The sequence below is a fragment of the Lolium rigidum genome, chromosome 7 (assembly GCF_022539505.1).
Source record: "Lolium rigidum isolate FL_2022 chromosome 7, APGP_CSIRO_Lrig_0.1, whole genome shotgun sequence".
Lineage (NCBI taxonomy): Eukaryota > Viridiplantae > Streptophyta > Magnoliopsida > Poales > Poaceae > Lolium > Lolium rigidum.
This window is the reverse complement of record NC_061514.1, coordinates 300,880,613-300,905,851: the sequence shown is the minus strand read 5'-3', so window position 1 is coordinate 300,905,851 and position 25,239 is coordinate 300,880,613.

Below are 25,239 nucleotides of genomic sequence, written 5' to 3'. Positions count from 1 at the left end.
GAAATCATCGGCTCCTTTGAGAAGACCCGTTCGCACGGCATCAGGTTTAAAGGATTCACTCCTCAAGGTGTACTCGAGGGTTTGGATCTGTCTCTCCCTTCGGAGGAACGTACCAGAGCCCTGCGACAGGAAATCAACTACGCTGTTGCTCATTCGCTACATCGGCATTCGGAGAGCCTGGTGAATACTTTGGAGCACATTGCTCTTCATGTGGTGCAAGAAATCATGAAGCACCAGTACTCCCCCTCAGGACCTGTTCTAGGAACTCACTAGGGAGAGATGCAACTCCACACTAGGCCACCATTGCCGTACGCGATGGCAGCTCCACAGCAACAAGGTTCACCGGCATACGTTGTCTACAAGGTTGGAGGTGATCCTGGCGACTACCAGTTCTTATATGAGCCGCCCAAGGAGATCCCACACGGATACGTGTGCACATACGTGCCGGACTGCAACAACTGGACACAAGCGATCCAAACTTCGGCAGGAGGAATTGCCGGAGCAGGAGCGATTGTTACGGCAGGAGGGATGGTCTGGAGCAGCAGGGAGTTCGGGAGCAGACGCTGAGAAACAGGCGTGGCTAGCTAAATATGCCACTGCACCAAGTCAGGAAAGCTCAACTGCTACAGCCTCCACCGTGGATCAGATCAGTGCAGTCTTGAGAGACCAGTTCGGTATCCTGCCGAAGAAGAAAATTAATCGGCTATTCCAAGCCGTACCCCAACGAGTTTGACCTGATCCCACTACCACCTAAGTATCGGCTCCCTGACTTCACCAAATTCAGTGGATCAGAAGGCTCTAGTTCAATTGAGCACGTGAGCCGATACTTGGCCCAGCTGGGCATGGTTTCAGCATCGGATCAGCTACGTGTGAGGTTCTTTGCGCAATCTCTCACAGGTCCAGCTTTTGGGTGGTACACCTCGTTGCAGCCAAATTCAGTTCGATCATGGAAGCAGCTGGAAGAGCAGTTCCACACACAATACCATTCGGAAGCTACTGAAGCTGGCATTGCCGATCTGACCCAGGTTCGGCAGAGGCGAGGAGAGACGGTGTCTGAATACATTCAACGTTTCAGAACTGTCAAGAACCGATGTTATTCGGTTCATTTATCTGAGAAAGAAGCAGTCGAGCTGGCCGTGGCAGGCCTCGCAGCGCCACTCAAGGATCTGACGTTCCAAGTGGAGTACAGCTCGTTGGCGCACATGGTCCAGAGGCTAACCTCATATGAACAGCGCCACCCGGAACTGTACCAAGACAAGTACAAGCGCACGATAGGCCTGGTCGACGCTGATGAAGATGAAGATCCTTCGGAAGATCAGGAAGTCGCGGTGGCTGAATGGGCTCGGACGGCAGTGCCCGTGGCCTGCAAATGGGTGAATCAACCAGGGCCTCCAAGGGGGTTTGATTTTGATTTGAGCAAAGCTTAGCAGATTTTTGATTTGCTGCTGAAAGAGAAACAGTTGAAACTACCCGAAGGCCACAAAATCCCTACGTCGCAAGAGATGAACGGTAGGCCATACTGCAAATGGCATCACACGTTCACTCACGCCACCAACGACTTCAAAGTATTGCGCGCACAGATTCAAATGGCGATAGAATCAGGCCGATTAACTTTCGGACAGTTTGCCATGAAGGTTGACACACGTCCGTTTCCTGGCGTCAACATGGTGGATCTTAGCCACTCCATAAGGTGCGAGCCAGAGTTCTTTTTAGTGTCAACATGGCAGGGCTTGTGAGCTGCCATGGCAAAGATAAAGCAGAGAGCAGCCACTCCCGTGGCAAGGATAAAGAGGAGGCCGATCCACGCGACCGGCCCCAAGATGATGATAGACGGTACCTGACCGAGGAGGAAGTGAGAAGCGTGCGGTATCAGCGTCCACTCTCCGCGCATCTCCTTAACAAATATGAACAGCAGTATGACCGACGTCGGCGCTACGACGTAGATGATGAGAGATATCGTCGGTCTGATGCAGAGGACAGGAGGTACCGTCGGCACGATAGAAACAACGACGGGTACGAGCGTCACGCTAGAGGGAGGTCAAGGGAGCAAGACGACACGGATAGGCATTGGGACTGTCCTTTCTTCAAACATTGCTGGGACTCAGGAATGAGCCGATTGCCAACAATCGAGAACTGCCCAGAATGCAGACAGCAAAGGAAGAAAACGAATGAAGTTTCAGTGTTCAAGCGTCTAGGGCCTCTCCCACGTCAGAGCAAACGAGCTGAGTCATCTCAAGAAGAAGACTTTGAGGAGTCAGATGGAGAAGAAGATAGGTATCACCAGCCAAGGTGGTGCCCTGATGGACTCAGCCATTCTCAGAAGCGTAGAGTGCAGCGGCTACGAAACCTGGAAGAAGCCGAGGCACAGTACCTGTACACGTTGAGGAAAGCACGGCCCGATCTGGCCGTGAAAATGCAGCAAACATTGGAGACAAAAGCGCGCCCTACCAAGAAAGTGTGGCGCCCTAAACAGACGAAAGCCGATGCAGAGGCATCGGCTGATACGAACATGGTGTTCGTACTCCCGTCAGAGTTTCGCGCTCCAAACGACGAGGAAGTATCGGTGGCTCAATTCGACTGCGGTCCACGGCCGGTTATCTTTGAGAAGCCACGAGATAGAAGCTACAGGCATTTGAAAGCCCTATACCTGAGAGGTTATATCAATGGGCAGCCTGTCAGCAAGATGTTGGTTGACACCGGAGCGGCAGTCAACATAATGCCGTATTCCATGCTACGACGTTTAGGACACTCCAATGATGATCTGATCAAGACCAACGTCACATTAAGCGATTTCAACGGCCAAGCATCAGAAGCAAAGGGTGTTCTGAATGTAGATCTTACTGTAGGCCGGAAAACTATACCCACCGCGTTCTTCATCGTCGACAGCAAAAGCAATTACGCTGTCCTACTAGGAAGGGATTGGATTCATGCTAACTGTTGCATTCCATCCACAATGCACCAATGCATCATACAGTGGGATGGAGATGAAGTGGAGGTCGTTCAGGCAGATGACTCAATCGAGATATCACTAGCTGCCAATTGCCATGAGTGTTTGGGAGGCAGATGACCAAGAGCCGCTCTCCGGAATCAGTTTGGAAGGCTGTGAGCGCATCGAAGCTTCGAAAAATGGGGTGAGGCTAGTTTTATCCACCGGCCTGACAGAGTAGCAAGGTCCAAGACGATGGACATACGTGGCGAGGCCGATCCCTGCGATCGGCCCCAAAAAATGGAAAGCAAAAAATCTGATCTCAAGCATGTCACGTAGCTACAGTGGAATCCAAGAAGTTGCAAACCGTCGTCAAGCATTGCAATGAAAAAGGAGGCCGATTCTAGCAATCGGCCAAAATTATCCTTGACATACGTTCAGCATTGATCCAACAGAGGATGCCTGAAGATCCAATACCCTCAATTACTTGAAAGAATCGGCTCGGGGGGCACTTAGATGGATAAGACACCATGCCCAGCACTCAAGATGTGTTCTCTGATGATAATGGATATTGAAGTATGGGGGCCGATGCATAAATAAATCGGCCGTAAAAAATACAAATTTTTTGAAAAAAGCCGATGCATGGCCATCGACTCAAGAGGTACAGCTGTTATAAGCAGAGGCTCAATGTAGCAGTTGTCGAGTTACAAGAGGCTCTACTGGATGAACTCCTTCTCAAGGCCTCCAACTCCTTCTGCGAATCTTCGAGTTCAGCAGTGCCAGTATAAGCGTGCAGATCAGGATTAAGGGTGAGTTCAGCAAAGGGAGCATACCTATCCTAGGAGCATGAGAACAGCCGATGATGAATCAATCGGCTGTGACGTTTTGCCTGGGGTAGACCAAGGTGGCGACTTGGTCGATGTCACTTTCAGAGGTTGTTACGTCCAAAGTTTTGGAGGGCATCAGAAATTCAAAACATCCTCACCGGAAGTTGCATCAGCCTGCCAAAGATGATGAGCCGATCTGAGCAGCAAAGCACAAGAATCAAACTGGGAGGAGTTGGAGAGCCATTACATTTGAGGCTTCTTAGTTCGAGGAACGGATTTGCTGATCTTTCCGAACTCTTTCAGTGCGTCGGCTCTTTGGGCGTAAGCTTTCCTGCCACATTTTGACGGGAGCTGGAGAGGCTTGGGGGGCAGCTCATCCTGAAGGTTCTTTGCTGGAGAGCCGATTTTGTTGGAATCGGCTGTCTCTGTATTATAACCTGAAAGCCGATGGTGGCACGCTTGGCTGGCTCATTACTTTGCTCGCCCTGACTGAGGCTCGGGGGGCAGCTTGCCTTGAAGGATCCTTTGCTATAGGGAGCCGATTTTGTTGAAATCGGCTAGCTCTGCAAATCAACTTTTTTGAGAGATGGTTGCTGCAAGAAAACAGAGCAGGATTATAAACATCACTGCAAACTATCACAAGGGAATTTGTGGACAAGTGATGCCTGTTCTGCAGAAGTGTCAGCTTCAACATTCGAGTTGATTCAGCAAACTGTCCTAGAACTTTCCTGAAGGCAAAGAGGATTTGGAATAGAAGGATTCGGCAGAAAAATGTCTGAAACCTAACGTTAAGGATGAGATCAGGCATTATTTCAGGAGTTTTGCCGTTAAATTTAATGTTACGCTCAGTGACTGCGGTTTGGACCTGTTCGATTGAAAATTTGGGGATCTGAATTGGAGCAAGGTTCGCAAGTTATCGTTTGAGGAGGTGACTAAATTGGTTTATCTCGGAAATTATCGTGAGAGACCGATGCGTTGCCATCGGTTCATTGAGCGTTGATCAGGCTAACAACCGACAAAGTCAGATGAAGAAAAATCGGCTAAATCAGCATAAAGGAAATCGACAAAATCAAAGGAAGCTCTTCATGGCAAAGGAAATTTTTCATTAATAATAAGATTTCTTACAAAGAGAAGCCAATTGCTCAACAAAAAGGGAACGGATTGCTACTGTTAATCTTATGCTAGTAGGTCCCTACTCTAAGGGCTGTTGCTGTCTTCGCCGTCGCTGGGGTAGCTGCCGTCATTGCTGCTGTCGACGAGTCCCTCGTCGCTGCTACTGTAACCTTCAGCGGAGGCTTCTTCCTCTTCATCATCGCCGTCCTCATCTGACCAAGCCCAGCCACGGATGCGCTTTGGCGGCGGTTCGTCGGAGGAGGTGTCGTCCTCCTGTTCCTTCTTCGTGTCGGAGGAGATGTCCTCGTCTTCGTCATCCTCTCTTTCTTCTTTGGTGATGGAGGTGAATTTACCCCGGAAGGGAGGGTCGTCGTCGTCACTCTTCGCCTCCAGTTCTCCATCAATCAGGAACCGGAGGTCATCCTCTCCGTCAGTCAGGGGCATGGCACCGTCTGACCAGACGAGGTCCTCGGGTAGGCCCTCTGGCACGAAATCGAAGTCCCACTCCCGCTCGTCCCAATGCTTGGGAGCGCGCCTATTGTACGCTTACATCTGGTTGTGCTCTGGGATCGACTCGCTTGAAGAAGAGGATTGGAGAGAAACAGAAGAGGAGGAAGAGGACGACATGGCTATGGAAGGAGAGGGTTTTTGGCCGACGGCTAGTCGGGAGCAGGGGATGAAGAGGTGAACTGTTCGATGCTGTAAATAAAAGGAGATGTATTGGAGATTTAATGCTCGAACAGTTTCCGAGGGTGTGGTGCCAAAACTGTCAAATCGTGCAGAGAAGTTGAGAAGGCAAGTCATCATGATGAAGAGTACTGCGACGGTTCTGATCTGCCACGACATGACCCTTCGAAGGAAAAACAGAGTGGTTTTGAAAATTATCATTACCAAAACCAGGGGGGCATGTGTTATCACCAGATTTTGGCCAAATCAGGAGATGGGCCGTAAGTGAAGATGGGCTTGAAGGATACACGCGTGGAGCATCTTTGAAGCGGCCTTGCGCGAAGAGTTGGGCTAGATTGCCCGTGTATCTGTAAATATAGTAGATCGCATCTTAGATTAAAAGATAGAGTTTAACCCGTGCACGGTTAGGTGCACGCTTGAATTAGAAAGTCCCCTGGACTATAAATATGTATCTAGGGTTATCGAGAAAGGAGGACAATCACGTTCACAACAAACACAAATCAGGCGCATCGCCACCCCTTATTTCGAGGGTTTTCTCCGGGTAAGCATCATGCTGCCATCTTGCGATCTAGGCAGTACACGTTTATTCGTCTACCTTGTGTTACTTATCTTAGGTGTTCTGGGGCTTGCGTTTATGCTTTTCTTATGCATATGTACGTAGCAATGCCGTCCCTCGACACCTAGCTGCCCTTACACCTATCTGGGTGTAAGGGCAGCATCTTGCTTGTTCGTTACTCAGTAGATCCGATCTGTTATAGTTGCTCCTTGTTCTGCAAGGATTAGTTTAATATCTGCATGATTAGGCCTTATGCTGGGGTTGGACGATCCGGTAGTGCGTTAGGTGTTGTTTACCGTTCCTACAAGGGATGTTCCGGGAATTGACTTAATGTTGGTTTTTAGGCCTCTTGTAGGGGTAGTTTTCATCATCTTTCGTATCTGCTAGGCCCAACTACGCGTAGGATGTTCCGGTTATGCGGTGAAAACCCTAAACTGTCGTAGATTGGTTTAGCTTTGTTTTGATCAAGCAGGATCCCCATGTCATTGCAAATCCAACGTGAACCATGGGGCGATCGGCTCTTTGAGCCGATCCACAGGGCAACCTGAGAGCCGATAGGGCTCGTATTTAATGTTTACGTGTCTACCATGCAGGAAGCTAATCGAAGCAATCTAACACCTTCCTAACCGGGTCTAGGTCAGGTGGCACGCCCTAGCAACCGCCAGGACGTGTGCAGGAAACTTGCGGGACGACGCGAGGTGCCAGGGTCCACTAAGCGGCCTTGGGAGCCTCCCGGCTCTTCGTGTTGCTTAACCACTGCTCGTCGGTGAGTTTTGGCGGGTAACAAATTGATAACAAAGATAATTTCTGAAGTGACATGCTATCATAATCTTGATCAATACTATTGTAAGCATATGTAATGAATGAAGTGATTCGAAGCAATGGTAAAGACAATGATTAAACAACTGAACCATATAACAAAGACTTTTCATGAATAGTACTTTCAAGACAAGCATCAATAAGACTTGCATAAGAGTTAACTCATAAAGCAATAAATTCATAGTAAAAAGTTTTGAAGCAACACAAAGGAAGATATAAGTTTTAGCGGTTGCTTTCAACTTCAACATGTTTATCTCGTGGATAATTGTCAACACAAAGTAATATGATGAATGCAAATAAGAAAGTATGTAAGAATCAATGCACAGTTGACACAAGTGTTTGCTTCTAAGATGGTAGGAAGTAGGTAAACTGACTCAACATAAAAGTAGAAGAATGGCCCTTCGCAGAGGGAAGCATGGATTGCTATATTTGTGCTAGAGCTTTCATTTTGAAAACATAGAAACAATTTTGTCAACGGTAGTAATAAAGCATATGTGTTATGTATAAGATATCTTATAAGTTGCAAGCCTCATGCATAGTATACCAATAGTGCCCGCACCTTGTCCTAATTAGCTTGGATTACATGGATTATCGTTGCATAACATATGTTTTAACCAAGTATCACAAAGGGGTACCTCTATGCCGCATGTACAAAGGTCTAAGGAGAAAGCTCGCATTGGATTTCTCGCTTTTGATTATTCTCAACTTAGACATCCATACCGGGACAATATAGACAACATATAATGGACTCCTCTTTAATGCATAAGCATTCAACAACAGATAATATTCTCATAAGAGATTGAGGATTGTTGTCCAAACTGAAACTTCCACCATGGATCATGGCTTTAGTTAGCGGCCCAATGTTCTTCTCTAACAATATGCATGCTCAAACCATTCAACTCATGATAAATCGCCCTTACTTCATACAAGACGAACATGCATAGCAACTCACATGATATTCAACAAGGGTAATAGTTGATGGCGTCCCCAGGAACATGGTTACCGCTCAACAAGCAACTTATTGAGAAATAAGATACATAAGTACATATTCAATACCACAATAGTTTTTAAGCTATTTTTCCCATGAGCTATATATTGCAAAGACAAAGAATGGAATTTTAAAGGTAGCACTCAAGCAATTTACTTTGAAATGGCAGAGAAATACCATGTAGTAGGTAGGTATGGTGGACACAAATGGCATAGTTTTTGGCTCAAGGATTTGGATGCACGAGAAGTATTCCCTCTCAATACAAGGCTTAGGCTAGCAAGGTTGTTTGAAGCAAACACAAGTATGAACCGGTACAGCAAAACTTACATAAGAACATATTGCAAGCATTATAAAACTCTACACTGTCTTCCTTGTTGTTCAAACCCTCACCAGAAAATATCTAGACTTTAGAGAGACCAATCATGCAAACCAAATTTCAACAAGCTCTACAATATTTCTTCACTAATAGGTGCAAAGTATATGATGCAAGAGCTTAAACATGAGCACAACAATTGCCAAGTATCAAATTATTCAAGACATTATACCAATTACCACATGTAGCATTTTCTGTTTCCAACCATATAATAATTAACGAAGCAGTTTCAACCTTCGCCATGAACATTAAGAATAAAGCTAAGAACACATGTGTTCATATGCAACAGTGGAGCATGTTTCTCTCCCACACAATGAATGCTAGGATCCAATTTTATTCAAACAAAAAAAACAAGAACAAACAGACGCTCCAAGTAAAGCACATAAGATGTGACGGAATAAAAATATAGTTTCACTAGAGGTGACCTGATAATTTGTCGATGAAGAAGGGGATGCCTTGGGCATCCCCAAGCTTAGATGCTTGAGTCTTCTTGAAATATGCAGGGATGAACCACGGGGGCATCCCCAAGCTTAGAGCTTTCACTCTCCTTGATCATATTGTATCATCTTCCTCTCTTGATCCTTGAAAACTTCCTCCACACCAAACTCAAAACAACTCATTAGAGGGTTAGTGCATAATCGAAAATTCACATGTTCAGAGGTGACATAATTATTCTTAACACTTCTGGACATTGCACAAAGCTACTGAAAGTTAATGGAACAAAGAAATCCATCAAACATAGCAAAACAGGCAATGCGAAATAAAAGGCAGAATCTGTCAAAACATAACAGTCTGTAAAGATGAATTTTTCTGGGGCACTAAACTTGCTCAGATGAAAATGCTCAAATTGAATGAAAGTTGCGTACATATCTGAGGATCACTCACGTAAATTGGCAGATTTTTTTGAGTTACCTACAGAGAATACTACTCAAATTCGTGACAGCAAGAAATCTGTTTCTGCGCAGTAATACAAATCTAGTATGAACCTTACTATCAAAGACTTTACTTGGCACAACAATGCAATAAAATAAAGATAAGGAGAGGTTGCTACAGTAGTAACAACTTCCAAGACTCAAATATAAAACAAAAGTGCTGTAGTAAAATCATGGGTTGTCTCCCATAAAGCGCTTTTCTTTAACGCCTTTCAGCTAGGCGCGGAAAGTGTGAATCAAGTAACATTAAGAGATGAAGCATCAACATCATAATTTGTTCTAATAATAGAATCAAAAGGTAACTTCATTCTATTTCTAGGGAAGTGTTCCATACCTTTCTTGAGAGGAAATTGATATTTAATATTACCTTCCTTCATATCAATAATAGCACCAACAGGTTCGAAGAAAAGGTCTTCCCAAAATAATGGGACAAGATGCATTGCATTCAATATCCAAAACAACAAAATCAACGGGGACAAGGTTATTGTTAACCGTAATGCGAACATTATCAATCCTCCCAAAGGTTTCTTTGTAGAATTATCAGCAAGATTAACATCCAAATAACAGTTTTTCAATGGTGGCAAGTCAAGCATATTATAGATTTTCTTAGGCATAACGGAAATACTTGCACCAAGATCACATAAAGCATTACAATCAAAATCATTGACCTTCATCTTAATGATGGGCTCCCAACCATCTTCTAACTTCCTAGGAATAGAAGTTTCATGATTTAATTTCTCTTCTCTAGCTTTTATGAGAGCATTTGTAATGTGTTTTGTAAAGGCCAAATTTATAGCACTAGCATCGGGACTTTTAGCAAGTTTTTGTAAGAACTTTATAACTTCAGAGATGTGACAATCATCAAAATCTAAACCATTATGATCTAAAGCAATGGGATCATTGTCCCCAATATTTTGAAAAAATTCAGCAGTTTTATCACAAGCGGTTTCAAGCAGTTTTAGCGGTTTCAGGCAGTTTTTCACGCTTTGCATTAGGAGTAGAAACATTGCCAACACCAATTATTTTACCATTGATAGTAGGAGGTGTAGCAACATGTGAAGCATTAGCATTACTAGTGGTGGTAATAGTCCAAACTTTAGCTATATTATTCTCTTTAGCATTTTCTTCTCTTTCCCACCTAGCACGCAATTCAGCCATCAATCTAATATTTACATTAATTCGAACTTGGATGGCGTTTGCTGTAGCAAATGACTTAACATCTTTAGTTTCATCAGGCATAACTTTCGATTTTAACAGATCAACATCAGCAGCAAGACTATCAATTTTAGAAGCAAGAATATCAATTTTGCCAAGCTTTTCTCCAACAGTTTTGTTAAAAGCAGTTTGTGTACTAATAAATTCTTTAAGCATGGCTTCAAGACCAGAGGGTACATTCCTATTATTGTTGTAAGAATTACCATAAGAATTACCATAACCATTACCATTATTAGAAGGGTATGGTCTATAGTTGTTACTTGAATTATTCCGATAAGCATTGTTGTTGAAATTATTATTTTTAATGAAGTTTACATCAACATGTTCTTCTTGAGCAACCAATGAAGCTAACGGAACATTATTAGGATCAACATTAGATCTACCATTCACAAGCATAGACATAATAGCATCAATCTTATCACTCAAGGAGGAGGTTTTCTTCAACAGAATTTACCTTCTTACCTTGTGGAGCTCTTTCCGTGTGCCATTCTGAGTAATTAATCATCATATTATCAAGAAGCTTTGTTGCAGCGCCTAGAGTGATGGACATAAAAGTACCTCCAGCAACTGAATCCAATAGGTTCCGTGAAGAAAAATTCAATCCTGCATAAAAGGTTTGGATGATCATCCAAGTAGTCAATCCATGGGTAGGGCAATTTTTGACCAAACATTTCATTCTTTCCCATGCTTGGGCAACATGCTCATTATCCAATTGCTTAAAATTCATTATGCTACTTCTCAAAGATATAATTTTAGCAGGAGGATAATATCTACCAATGAAAGCATCCTTACATTTAGTCCATGAATCAATACTATTCTTAGGCAAAGATAGCAACCAATCTTTAGATCTTCCTCTTAAGGAGAAAGGAAACAATTTTAATTTTATAATGTCACCATCAACATCCTTATACTTTTGCATTTCACATAGTTCAACAAAATTATTAAGATGGGCAGCAGCATCATCAAAACAAACACCAGAAAATTGCTCTCTCATAACAAGATTCAGTAAAGCAGGTTTAATTTCAAAGAATTCTGCTGTAGTAGCAGGTGGAGTAATAGGTGTGCATAGGAAATCATTATTATTTGTGCTAGTGAAGTCACACAACTTAGTATTTTCAGGAGTACCCATTTTAGCAATAGTAAATAAATTAAACTAGATAAAGTAAAAACAAGTAACTAATTTTTTTGTGTTTTTGATATAGAGAACGCAAACAAGATAGTAAATAAAGTAAATGCAAGTAACTAATTTTTTTGTATTTTGATATAATGAAGCAAACAAAGCAGTAAATAAAATAAAGTAAAGCAAGACAACAACAAAGTAAAGAGATTGGAAGTGGGAGACTCCCCTTGCAGCGTGTCTTGATCTCCCCGGCAACGGCGCCAGAAAAAGCGTTGCTTGTGACGGTAAAGCACACGTCCGTTGGGAACCCCAAGAGAAAGGTATGATGCGTACAGCAGCGAGTTTTCCCTCAGTAAGAAACCAAGGTTATCGAACCAGTAGGAGTCAAGAAGCACGTGAAGGTCATTGGTGGCGGAGTGTAGTGCGGCGCAACACCAGGGATTCCGGCGCCAACATGGAACCTGCACAACACAATCCAAATACTTTGCCCCAACTTAACAGTGAGGTTGTCAATCTCACCGGCTTGCTGTAACAAAGGATTTGTTGTATAGTGTGGAAGATGATGTTTGCTAAGAACAGTAAAACAAGTATTGCAGTAGATTGTATTCGATGTAAAAGAATGGACCGGGGTCCACAGTTCACTAGTGGTGTCTCTCCAATAAGATGAAGCATGTTGGGTGAACAAATTACAGTTGGGAAATTGACAAATAAAGAGGGCATGACAATGCACATACATATCATGATGAGTAGTGTGAAATTCAATTGGGCATTACGACAAAGTACATAGACCGCTATCCAACATGCATCTATGCCTAAAAAGTCCACCTTCGGGTTAGCATCCGCACCCCTTCCAGTATTAAGTTGCAAACAACGAGACAATTGCATTAAGTATGGTGCGTAATGTAATCAACACAAATATCCTTAGACAAAGCATTGATGTTTTATCCCTAGTGGCAACAGACACATCCACAACCTTAGAACTTTCTCGTCACTGTCCCAGATTAAATGGAGGCATGAACCCACTATCGAGCATAAATACTCCCTCTTGGAGTTACAAGTATCAACTTGGCCGAGCCTCTACTAGCAACGGAGAGCATGCAAGATCTTAAACAACACATATATGATAGATTGATAATCAACATAACATAGTATTCCATATTCATCGGATCCCAACAAACGCAACATGTAGCATTACAGATAGATGATCTTGATCATGTTAGGCAGCTCACAAGATCCAACAATGATAGCACATGAGGAGAAGATGACCATCTAGCTACTGCTATGGACCCATAGTCTAGGGGTGAACTACTCACACATCAATCCGGAGGCGATCACGGCGATGGAGAGTCCTCCGGGAGATGATTCCCCTCTCCGGCAGGGTGCCGGAGGCGATCTCCTGAATCCCCCGAGATGGGATTGGCGGCGGCGGTGTCTCTGGAAGGTTTTCCGTATCGTGGCTCTCGGTACTGGGTATTCACGACGAAGGCTTTAAGTAGGCGGAAGGGTAGGTCAGGGGGCGTCACGAGGGGCCCACACGCTAGGGCGGCGCGGGCCCTAGCCTGGCCGCGCCGCCTTAGTGTGGCGCCACCTCGTGGCCCCACTTCGTATCTCCTCCGGTCTTCTGGAAGCTTCGTGGAAAAATAAGCCTCTGGGCGTTGATTTCGTCCAATTCCGAGAATATTTCCTTTGTAGGATTTCTGAAACCAAAAACAGCAGAAAACAACAACTGGCTCTTTGGCATCTTGTCAATATGTTAGTGCCGGAAAATGCATAAATATGACATAAAGTGTGTATAAAACATGTGAGTATCATCATAAAAGTAGCATGGAACATAAGAAATTATAGATACGTTTGAGACGTATCACTCCATTATCCTAGAGAATGGAGTTTTAGTCATTTTTCCCATTAGACATGCTTCGCATCTTTTAAGTGATTCAAAATCAAGTGATTCTAGAAGTCCATCGTAATGGAGTTTCTTCATGCGTTTCACTCCAATGTGACCAAGACGACAGTGCCACATGTATGTAGAATTATCATTCAATTTTATTCGTTTAGCATCAATGTTATGAACATGTGTATCACTACTATCGAGATTTAATAAGAATAAACCATTCATCTCAGGTGCATGACCATAAAAGATATTACTCATATAAATCGAACAACCATTATTCTCAGACTTGAATGAATAACCATCTTGCAATAAATAAGATCTAGATATAATGTTCATGCTTAACGCAAGCACCAAATAACAATTATTCAGATTTAAAACTAATCCCGAAGGTAGATGAAGAGGGAGCGTGCCGACGGCGATCACATCAAACTTGGAGCCATTTCCAACGCGCATCATCACCTCGTCCCTCGCTAGTCTTCATTTATTCCGCAGTTCCTGTTTCGAGTTACAAATATGAGCAACCGAACCGGTATCAAATACCCACGCACTACTACGATTACTAGTAAGATACACATCAATAACATGTATATCAAATATACCTTTCTTGATGTTACCGTTCTTCAGATCTACCAGGTACTTGGAGAAGTTGCGCTTCTAGTGCCCATCGCCCTTGCAGTAAAAGCACAAAGTATCAGGATGAGGGCTAGCCTTGGGCTTCTTAGAAGGCGCAACAACTTTCTTGCTTCCCTTCTTGAAGTTGCCCTTCTTAGGCTTGCCCTGCTTCTTGAAATTGGTGGTCTTATTGACCATCAACACTTGGTGCTCTTTCTTAATCTCCACTTCAGTAGTTTTCAGCATCGAGATGAATTCAGGTAACGTCTTATTCATGCACTGCATGTTGTAGTTTATCACAAAGTTCTTGTAACTAGGTGGCAGTGATTGGAGGACACGATGAATCCCCAATGCATTAGGAATCATTATTCCCAAATCTTGGAGTTTGTTCGCGTGCCCAGACATTTTGAGCACGTGCTCGCTAACGGATCTTCCCTCTTCCATCATACAGTTAAAGAACTTCTCAAATGCTTCATAGCTTTCCACGGCCGCATGAGTTTCAAATATCATTTTGAGCTCATTTATTATATCATGTGGGTCGCGGTTCTCAAAGCGCTTCTGAAGCTCTGATTCTAAACCGTACAGGATGGCACACTGAACTGTGGAGTAATCATGCTTCCAAGTGAGGTAAACATTTTAAACCTCATCGGGAGCATCCTCTGTAGGTGGGTCACCTAGAGGTGCATCGAGCACATAGGTCTTCTGACCAGCACTGAGGACAATCCTCATGTTACGGAACCAGTCCGTAAAGTTGCTTCCATTGTTTTTCAGCTTTTCTTTATCTAGGAACGCATTAAAGTTGATGGTAGGACTACTAGGAATTAGCTTATAGCCGCATTTCTTACCGCCGACGAGAACGATTTAAAGATGCCGGCGGTAAGGCCTTCCAGGGTCGCCTCACCTTACCGCTGGCGGTTTGGTCTAGGAGATGCCAGGGGTAATCTAATTACCGCCGGCGAAATCGATTCGCATTTGCCGGGGGTAAAGTGGGGTCGTGTGGGTCATTTGGGTGAAAATTACCGCCGGCATCTATTATTTGTTTTCGCCTGGGATAAAGGAGACCATGACCCATGTCTTAACCGCAGACCGCACCCACCTTCGTTGATTTTTCTCAAAAGACCACGACCCAAACTGCTCTCCCTTTCTCACATCTAGATCGGGGCAAAAGAGAGTTGAGGTCACCGGCAGCCACCGCCTGCAGCCAGCACCGCCGTCTCCCCTAGCTTCACCGCCTCCCCCGGCTCGCCTCGCCACTTCCCCCAGCTCGCCTCGCCCCCGATTCCCCCTCCGCCGTGGAGGACGCCCACCTCCACCACGAGCTACGGGGCCCCTTCTCCATGGCGTGCCGCGGGAGGACGCCCAACTCCGCTTTCGCGCCAGCCCCGGGCGCCTCCTTTTCCGCGCCAACGTACAGGGACTGGTAAGTCATCGCCGCGGCTGTTCAGCTCCACCGCCCTCGCCGCGGCGTCGGCCCTCTTGCTCCGGCGCGACGTGGGGCGCGGTCCTCGTGGCTCGGCTTTGGGGTGCGGAAGATGAGGAATCGGCGGCGGCAGCCGCCGCGGCCAATGAAGGTGGAGCAGCTCGAGGAGGTCCTTGACCGGGGATTTGCCAGAGCCCCGCACGTCCCGGAGGTTGGCGACCAGGCGGAGCGCAGTGACCGGGTCGGCGGCCCACTTTTTTTAAAAAAATCTAAAAAAAAGACCGTTGTCGTTTACAATTGAAACCGCCGGGGGTAATTCCTCCTTACCGTCGGCGCTTACAAATATGCCGGTGATAGCACTTTACCACCGGCGAGGTGATCGCCGGCGAACAGCAAGACGCCGGCGGTAGCGATTTCTGTGCGCCGGCGGTAAGCAAAATCCTAGTAGTGTAGGGGCCACCATGTTCTACAACATATTTGCACAGAATTTAGACTAAGTTCATGATAAATTGAGTTCAAATTTTAATTCTTAAATTAACTAGGTGAACTCTGATACGTCTCCGACGTATCGATAATTTCTTATGTTCCATGCCACATTATTGATGATATCTATATGTTTTATGCATACTTTATGTCATATTTATGCATTTTCCGGCACTAACCTATTAACGAGATGCCGAAGAGCCGCTTGCTGTTTTCTCGTTGTTTTTGGTTTCAGTAAATCCTAGTAAGGAAATATTCTCGGAATTGGACGAAATCAACGCCCGTGGGCCTATTTTGCCACGAAGCTTCCGAAGACCGAAGAGAAGACGAGGTGGGGCCACGGGGCGCCGCCACACTAGGGCGGCGCGGCCCGTGCGCTTGGCCGCGCGGCCCTGGCGTGTGGGGCCCTCGTGTGGCCCCCCGACTCTGCCCTTCCGCCTACATATAGTCTTCGTCGCGAAACCCCCGGCACCGAGAGCCACGATACGGAAAACCTTCCGCAGACGCCGCCGCGCCAATCCCATCTCGGGGATTCAGGAGATCGCCTCCCGCACCCCGCCGGAGAGGGGAATCATCTCCCGGAGGACTCTTCACCGCCATGGTCGCCTCCCGGAGTGATGAGTGAGTAGTTCACCCTGGACTATGGGTCCATAGCAGTAGCTAGATGGTCGTCTTCTCCTTATGTGCTTCATTGTTGGATCTTGTGAGCTGCCTAACATGATCAAGATCATCTATCTGTAATGCTATATGTTGTGTTTGTTGGGATCCGATGGATAGAGAATACTATGTTATGTTGATTATCAATCTATTACCTATGTGTTGTTTATGATCTTGCATGCTCTCCGTTATTAGTAGAGGCTCTGGCCAAGTTTTTACTCTTAACTCCAAGAGGGAGTATTTATGCTCGATAGTGGGTTCATGCCTCCATTAAATCTGGGACAATGACGTAAAGTTCTAAGGTTGTGGATGTGCTATTGCCACTAGGGATAAAACATTGATGCTATGTCCGAGGATGTAGTTATTGATTACATTACGCACCATACTTAATGCAATTGTCTCGTTGTTTGCAACTTAATACCGGAAGGGGTTCGGATGATAACCCGAAGGTGGACTTTTTAGGCATAGATGCATGCCGGATAGCGGTCTATGTACTTTGTCGTAATGCCCAATTAAATCTCACTATACTCATCATATCATGTATGTGCATGGTCATGCCCTCTCTATTTGTCAATTGCCCAACCGTAATTTGTTCACCCAACATGCTATTTATCTTATGGGAGAGACACCTCTAGTGAACTGTGGACCCCGGTCCATTCTTTTACATCGAATACAATCTATCGCAATACTTGTTCTACTCGTTTTCTGCAAACAATCATCATCCACACTATACATCTAATCCTTTGTTACAGCAAGTCTGGTGAGATTGACAACCTCACTCGCTTCGTTGGGGCAAAGTACTTTGGTTGTGTTGTGCAGGTTCCACGTTGGCGCCGGAATCCCTGGTGTTGCGCCGCACTACATCCCGCCGCCATCAACCTTCAACGTGCTTCTTGACTCCTACTGGTTCGATAAACCTTGGTTTCTTACTGAGGGAAAACTTGCTGCTGTGCGCATCACACCTTCCTCTTGGGGTTCCCAACGGACGTGTCATCTACGCGCATCAAGACTGTTTTCTGGCGCCGTTGCCGGGGAACTGAAGAAAAGCTACACCACAAAGATTTCTAACTCCCACGTCAACTATACGCCGGCAACTGTTTTCTGGCGCCGTTGCCGGGGAGATCAAGACACGCTGCAAGGGGAGTCTCCACAATCCAATCTCTTTACTTTGTTTTTGTCTTGCTTTATTTTATTTACTTTCTTGTTTGCTGCATTATATCAAAACACAAAAAAATTAGTTGCTAGCTTTACTTTATTTACTGTCTTGCACTCTATATCAAAAACACAAACAAATTAGTTACTTGCATTTACTTTATCTAGTTTGCTTTATTTACTACTGCTAAAATGAGTAATCCTGAAGTTGAAGTTCGTTCGTTCAAGCAACAAGGGGGAGAATGTTTAAAAGATGCTTGGTATAGAATTAGTGATGCCCATAATAGGTGCACTAAGAAACACTCCACCACTATCCTACTCAGGAATTTTTATGTTGGTATCTCTAGTTGGAATAGGTATGTTCTTGATTGTCTCGCGGAGGTAACTTCCTAGGCGCTCCCGCTTTAGAAGCTAGTTGCATTATTGAGAGTTTATTTGGAATACCACCTGTTAATGAAGTTAAAATTGAAACCTCTCTTGAAGATGTCATGAAAAAGTTGGAAACCATAGAGCAAAACCTTCCAAGTATTGATACTACTTTGGGAGCATTACTTGATAGCACCGATAAACTTGATAAATCTCTAGGTGGAATTAATGAGAGAATCGCCATCTTAGAATCTTGTGCTATTCATGATAATCAAACCCAAAGGATTAGTGAACTTGAAGAGGCTATGGGAACATTGGGTTCAACCTTTTCATCTATAAAGTTTAGAGAGAAAGCTTATGTGGGAAAGGAGCAAAGGTTCATGTATATCTCTAAGGGGCCTAAACCAAAAAGCTATTATAGGCCTAAAATTGATAAAGCTCTTAAAACCACTATAGATAAGGGAGCATCTAAGATACCCAATGGGATAAATTGTGAAAATAATGTTGATACTTCGTCTCTTGATAACACTTGATATACACTTTCTCGCGCCTAGCTGAAAGGCGTTAAAGAAAAGCGCTTATGGGAGACAACCCATGTTTTTATTACAGTACTTTTATTTTATATTTGAGTCTTGGAAGTTGTTACTACTGTAGCAAACCTCTCCTTATCTTAGTTTTGTGCATTGTTGTGCCAAGTAAAGTCTTTGATAGTAAGGTTCATACTAGATTTGGATTACTGCGTAGAAACAGCATTTCTTTGCTGTCACGAATCTGGGCCTAATTCTCCGTAGGTAACTCAGAAAATTATGCCAATTTACGTGAGTGATCCTCAGATATGTACGCAACTTTCATTCAATTTGAGCATTTTCATCTGAGCAAGTCTGGTGCCTCAATAAAATTCGCCTTTACGAACTGTTCTGTTTTGACAGATTCTGCCTTTTATTTCGCATTGCCTGTTTTGCTATGCTTGATGGATTTTTCTATTCCATTGACTTTCAGTAGCTTTGTGCAATGTCCAGAAGTGTTAAGAATGATTATGTCACCTCTGAACATGTAAATTTTAATTGTGCACTAACCCTCTAATGAGTTGTTTTGAGTTTGGTGTGGAGGAAGTTTTCAAGGATCAAGAGAGGGAGATGATACAATATGATCAAGGAGAGTGAAAGTTCTAAGCTTGGGGATGCCCCGGTGGTTCACCCCTGCATATTTCAAGAAGACTCAAGCTGTCTAAGCTTGGGGATGCCCAAGGCATCCCCTTCTTCATCGACAACATTATCGAGTTCCTCCCCCGAAACTATATTTTTATTCCATCACATCTTATGTGCTTTGCTTGGAGCGTCGGTTTGTTTTTGTTTTTGTTTTTGTTTGAATAAAATGGATCCTAGCATTCATTGTGTGGGAGAGAGACACGCTCCGCTGTTGCATATGGACAAATATGTCCTTAGGCTTTACTCATAGTATTCATGGCGAAGGTTGAATCTTCTTCGTTAAATTGTTATATGGTTGGAATCGGGAAATGCTACATGTAGTAATTCTAAAATGTCTTGAATAATTTGATACTTGGCAATTGTTGTGCTCATGTTTAAGCTCTTGCATCATATACTTTGCACCTATTAATGAAGAAATACATAGAGCTTGCTAAAATTTGGTTTGCATAATTGGTCTCTCTAAAGTCTAGATAATTTCTAGTATTGAGTTTGAACAACAAGGAAGACGGTGTAGAGTCTTATAATGTTTACAATATGTCTTTTATGTGAGTTTTGCTGCACCGGTTCATCCTTGTGTTTGTTTCAAATAACCTTGCTAGCCTAAACCTTGTATCGAGAGGGAATACTTCTCATGCATCCAAAATCCTTGAGCCAACCACTATGCCATTTGTGTCCACCATACCTACCTACTACATGGTATTTCTCCGCCATTCCAAAGTAAATTGCTTGAGTGCTACCTTTAAAATTTCCATTCTTTACCTTTGCAATATATAGCTCATGGGACAAATAGCTTAAAAACTATTGTGGTATTGAATATGTACTTATGCACTTTATCTCTTATTAAGTTGTTTGTTGTGCGATAACCATGTTCCTGGGGACGCCATCAACTACTCTTTGTTGAATATCATGTGAGTTGCTATGCATGTCCGTCTTGTCTCAAGTAAGGGAGATTTACCACTCATTTAATGGTTAGAGCATGCATAATGTTAGAGAAGAACATTGGGCCGCTAACTAAAGCCATGATCCATGGTGGAAGTTTCAGCTTTGGACATATATCCTCAATCTCATATGAGAACATTAATTGTTGCTACATGCTTATGCATTAAAGAGGAGTCCATTATCTGTTGTCTATGTTGTCCCTGTATGGATGTCTAAGTTGAGAATAATCAAAAGCGAGAAATCCAATGCGAGCTTTCTCCTTAGACCTTTGTACAGGCGGCATAGAGGTACCCCTTTGTGACACTTGGTTAAAACATGTGTATTGCGATGATAATCCCGTAATCCAAGCTAATTAGGACAAGGTGCGGGCACTATTAGTATACTATGCATGAGGCTTGCAACTTGTAAGATATAATTTACATGATACATATGCTTTATTACTACCGTTGACAAAATTGTTTCTTGTTTTCAAAACCAAAGCTCTAGCACAAATATAGCAATCAATGCTTCCCTCTGCGAAGGGCCTTTCTTTTACTTTTATGTTGAGTCAGTTCACCTATCTCTCTCCACCTCAAGAAGCAAACACTTGTGTGAACTGTGCATTGATTCCTACATACTTGCATATTGCACTTGTTATATTACTTTACATTGACAATATCCATGAGATATACATGTTATAAGTTGAAAGCAACCGCTGAAACTTAATCTTCCTTTGTGTTGCTTCAATACCTTTACTTTGATTTATTGCTTTATGAGTTAACTCTTATGCAAGACTTATTGATGCTTGTCTTGAAAGTACTATTCATGAAAAGTCTTTGCTTTATGATTCATTTGTTTACTCATGTCATTACCATTGTTTTGATCGCTGCATTCATTACATATGCTTACAATAGTATGATCAAGGTTATGATGGCATGTCACTCCGTAAATTATCTTTGTTATCGTTTACCTCGCTCGGACGAGCAGTGAACTAAGCTTGGGGATGCTGATACGTCTCCGACGTATCGATAATTTCTTATGTTCCATGCCACATTATTGATGATATCTACATGTTTTATGCATACTTTATGTCATATTTATGCATTTTCCCAAGCACTAACCTATTAACGAGATGCCGAAGAGCCGCTTGTCGTTTTCGCTGTTTTTGGTTTCGTAAATCCTAGTAAGGAAATATTCTCGGAATTGGACGAAATCAACGCCCAGGGGCCTATTTTGCCACGAAGCTTCCAGAAGACCGAAGAGAAGACGAAGTGGGGCCACGGGGCGCCGCCACACTAGGGCGGCGCGGCCTGGGCCTTGGCCGCGCGGCCCTGGCGTGTGGGGCCCTCGTGTGGCCCCCTGACCTGCCCTTCCGCCTACATATAGTCTTCGTCGCGAAACCCCCAGTACCGAGAGCCACGATACGGAAAACCTTCCAGAGACGCCGCCGCCGCCAATCCCATCTCGGGGATTCAGGAGATCGCCTCCGGCACCCTCGCCGGAGAGGGGAATCATCTCCCGGAGGACTCTTCACCGCCATGGTCGCCTCCGGAGTGATGAGTGAGTAGTTCACCCCTGGACTATGGGTCCATAGCAGTAGCTAGATGGTCGTCTTCTCCTTATGTGCTTCATTGTCTGGATCTTGTGAGCTGCCTAACATGATCAAGATCATCTATCTCGTAATGCTATATGTTGTGTTTGTTGGGATCCGATGGATAGAGAATACTATGTTATGTTGATTATCAATCTATTACCTATGTGTTGTTTATGATCTTGCATGCTCTCCGTTATTAGTAGAGGCTCGGCCAAGTTTTTACTCTTAACTCCAAGAGGGAGTATTTATGCTCGATAGTGGGTTCATGCCTCCATTAAATCTGGGACAAGTGACGTAAAGTTCTAAGGTTGTGGATGTGTCGTTGCCACTAGGGATAAAACATTGATGCTATGTCCGAGGATGTAGTTATTGATTACATTACGCACCATACTTAATGCAATTGTCCTGTTGTTTGCAACTTAATACCGGAAGGGGTTCGGATGATAACCTCGAAGGTGGACTTTTAGGCATAGATGCATGCCGGATAGCGGTCTATGTACTTTGTCGTAATGCCCAATTAAATCTCACTATACTCATCATATCATGTATGTGCATGGTCATGCCCTCTCTATTTGTCAATTGCCCAACCGTAATTTGTTCACCCAACATGCTATTTATCTTATGGGAGAGACACCTCTAGTGAACTCGTGGACCCCGGTCCATTCTTTTACATCGAATACAACCCATCGCAATACTTGTTCTACCGTTTTCTCGCAAACAATCATCATCCACACTATACATCTAATCCTTTGTTACAAGCAAGCTCGGTGAGATTGACAACCTCACTCGTTTCGTTGGGGCAAAGTACTTTGGTTGTGTTGTGCAGGTTCCACATTGGCGCCGAATCCCTGGTGTTGCGCCGCACTACATCCCGCCGCCATCAACCTTCGACGTGCTTCTTGGCTCCTACTGGTTCGATAACCTTGGTTTCTTACTGAGGGAAAACTTGCTGCTGTGCGCATCACACCTTCCTCTTGGGGTTCCCAACGGACGTGTCATCTACGCGCATCAAACTCCCACTTAAAACAACATCCCTCACATTTCCTTAGTGATTATACGAACCAAATCCACTACACCAAGTCCGATCTTCACGCGAGAAGATGTAGCTTCAAAGGTGAACAATCAACATGTTCATCATATCATTCATATGACTGTACATGTTAGGCTCGTCAAGTTTAACCTTAGTATTCGCATGTGCAAAACTGGCTTGCACCCGTTGTATGCACACATAGAATCTATAACACCCGATCATCACGTGATGCTTTGAAACGACGAGTCTTAGCAACGGTGTATACTGATACGTCCAAAACGTATCTACTTTCCTGAACACTTTTGCTATTGTTTTGCCTCTAATTTGTGTATTTTGGATACAACTAACACGGACTAACGTTGTTTTCAGCAGAATTGCTCTGGTGTCTCGTTTTTGTGCAGAAATTCAACTTTCAGTGAAAATCCCCGGAATTTATGTCGAAGGGCTTATTTTTCCGTAAGAATCACTGGAGCCGTATAGGCGGACTCGGGGAGGCCCGTGCCCCTGCATGGCAACAGAGCCGGCGCGGCCTCGGAGGGGGGGCGCGCCGCCCTAGCATGTGGCCCCCGCCGGCCTCTGACGCCCCCCTCTGGACTACTTAAGGGTTTCGATCTAAAAACGCGAGACGGGAAGTCGAAGTCGCCAGAAACCATCCAGAACGCCGCCACATCGCGAAACTCCGTCTCGGGACCAGAAACTCCGTTCTGGCACTCCGCCGGGACGGGGAATTGGAGGAGATCATCGCCATCATCAGCACCGACGCCTCTCCATCGACCAGCAATGTTTCCCCATCCATGTGTGAGTAATTCCCCCGCTGTAGGCTGAAGGGGATGGTAGGGATTGGATGAGATTGGTCATGTAATAGCATAAGATTGTTAGGGCATAGTGCCTAGTGTCCGTAATTGGTACTTTGATGATATTGTTGCAACTTGTTATTGTTATCACCAGAATTTGGCCAAGTCAGAGGTGGGCCACGATCAAGATGGGCTTGAAGATATATATATGGAAGAAATATGTGAATCGGCCTTGTGTATCAAGTTTGGGCTAATTTGCCCTTGTATCTGTAATATAGTAGATTACGTGTCGGTTAGTTAGAATTCGCCTCGTGCACGGACGGGATTATTCCCACGTTTAGAGAGTCCCTTGGACTATAAATATGTATCTAGGGTTTATGGAATAAACAACAACCAACGTTCAACACAAACAAATCTCGGCGCATCGCCAACTCCTTCGTCTCGAGGGTTCCTCCGGTAGCACCATGCTGCCTAGATCGCATCTTGCGATCTAGGCAGCACGAGCCTGCCCCCGTTGTTCATGCGTTGCTCGTGCTGAAGCCTTTTTTATGGCGAGCAACGTAGTTATCTTAGATGTGTTAGGGTTAGCATTGTTCTTAGTATCATATGCCAGTCGTAGTGCAACCCTTGCGCATCTAGCCGCCTCTTACACCTGTCTTAGGTGTAGGGGCGGCACCCCGCTTGGTCATTATTTAGTAGATCTGATCCGGTTACGGTTGCTCCTTGATTCTTCAAGGATTAGTTTAACATCCGCAATAGTTAGGCCTTACAAAGGGTTGGAGGATCCAGCGGCGTGTAGGGTGTAGTTTGCTAGCCCTAGACAGACGTCTGAGGATCAACCTCGTGTTGGTTTTTAGGCCCTGTCTAGGATTGGCTTACGATCACCGTGCGCGAGCGCGAGGCCCAATCGTGAGTAGGGATGATCCGATTATGCGGTGAAAACCCCAAATCGTCGTAGATCTCATATGCTTTATCTTGATCGACAGACCACCACATATTCGGCCACCTTGGACGAATCATGGGTGGATCGGCTCCTCGAGCGATTCACAGGGATAACCCGAGAGCCGATCGATGCTCGTATTTAACGTGTACGTGTGTGCCCTCGCAGAAACTAAGCGAGGCATCATCCACACCTTCCCGACTCGTATAGGTCAGGTGGCACGCCCTTGCGATAGCATCGGCGCGCGACCAGGAGGCTTTGCGGGCTCGCGCCAGGGCTCAGGGCCGGCCGCAGCCCTAGTTGTTCCCGGCTCTACGCTGCTGACCCGCCACTGCCCGCCGGTGGGTTTCTCGACGCAACACATTCCCGGCACGCCCGGTGGGACACATCTGTCGACATCCACCACATCGCCAGCTACATCTGAGATGGCGGAAGACACTCGGTCACTTACGAGGACCCGGCCGACAAGCTCAAGAAAAGCATGACAAGATCAAGAGGGTCCTCGAAACCGAACTCATCGGCTCCCGTGAGAAGACCCGCTCGCACGGCAGACTCGCGCCCGACGGAGACATGCGTCCGTGGCCTCGGTGTCAACATGGTGGATCTTAGCCACCGCAT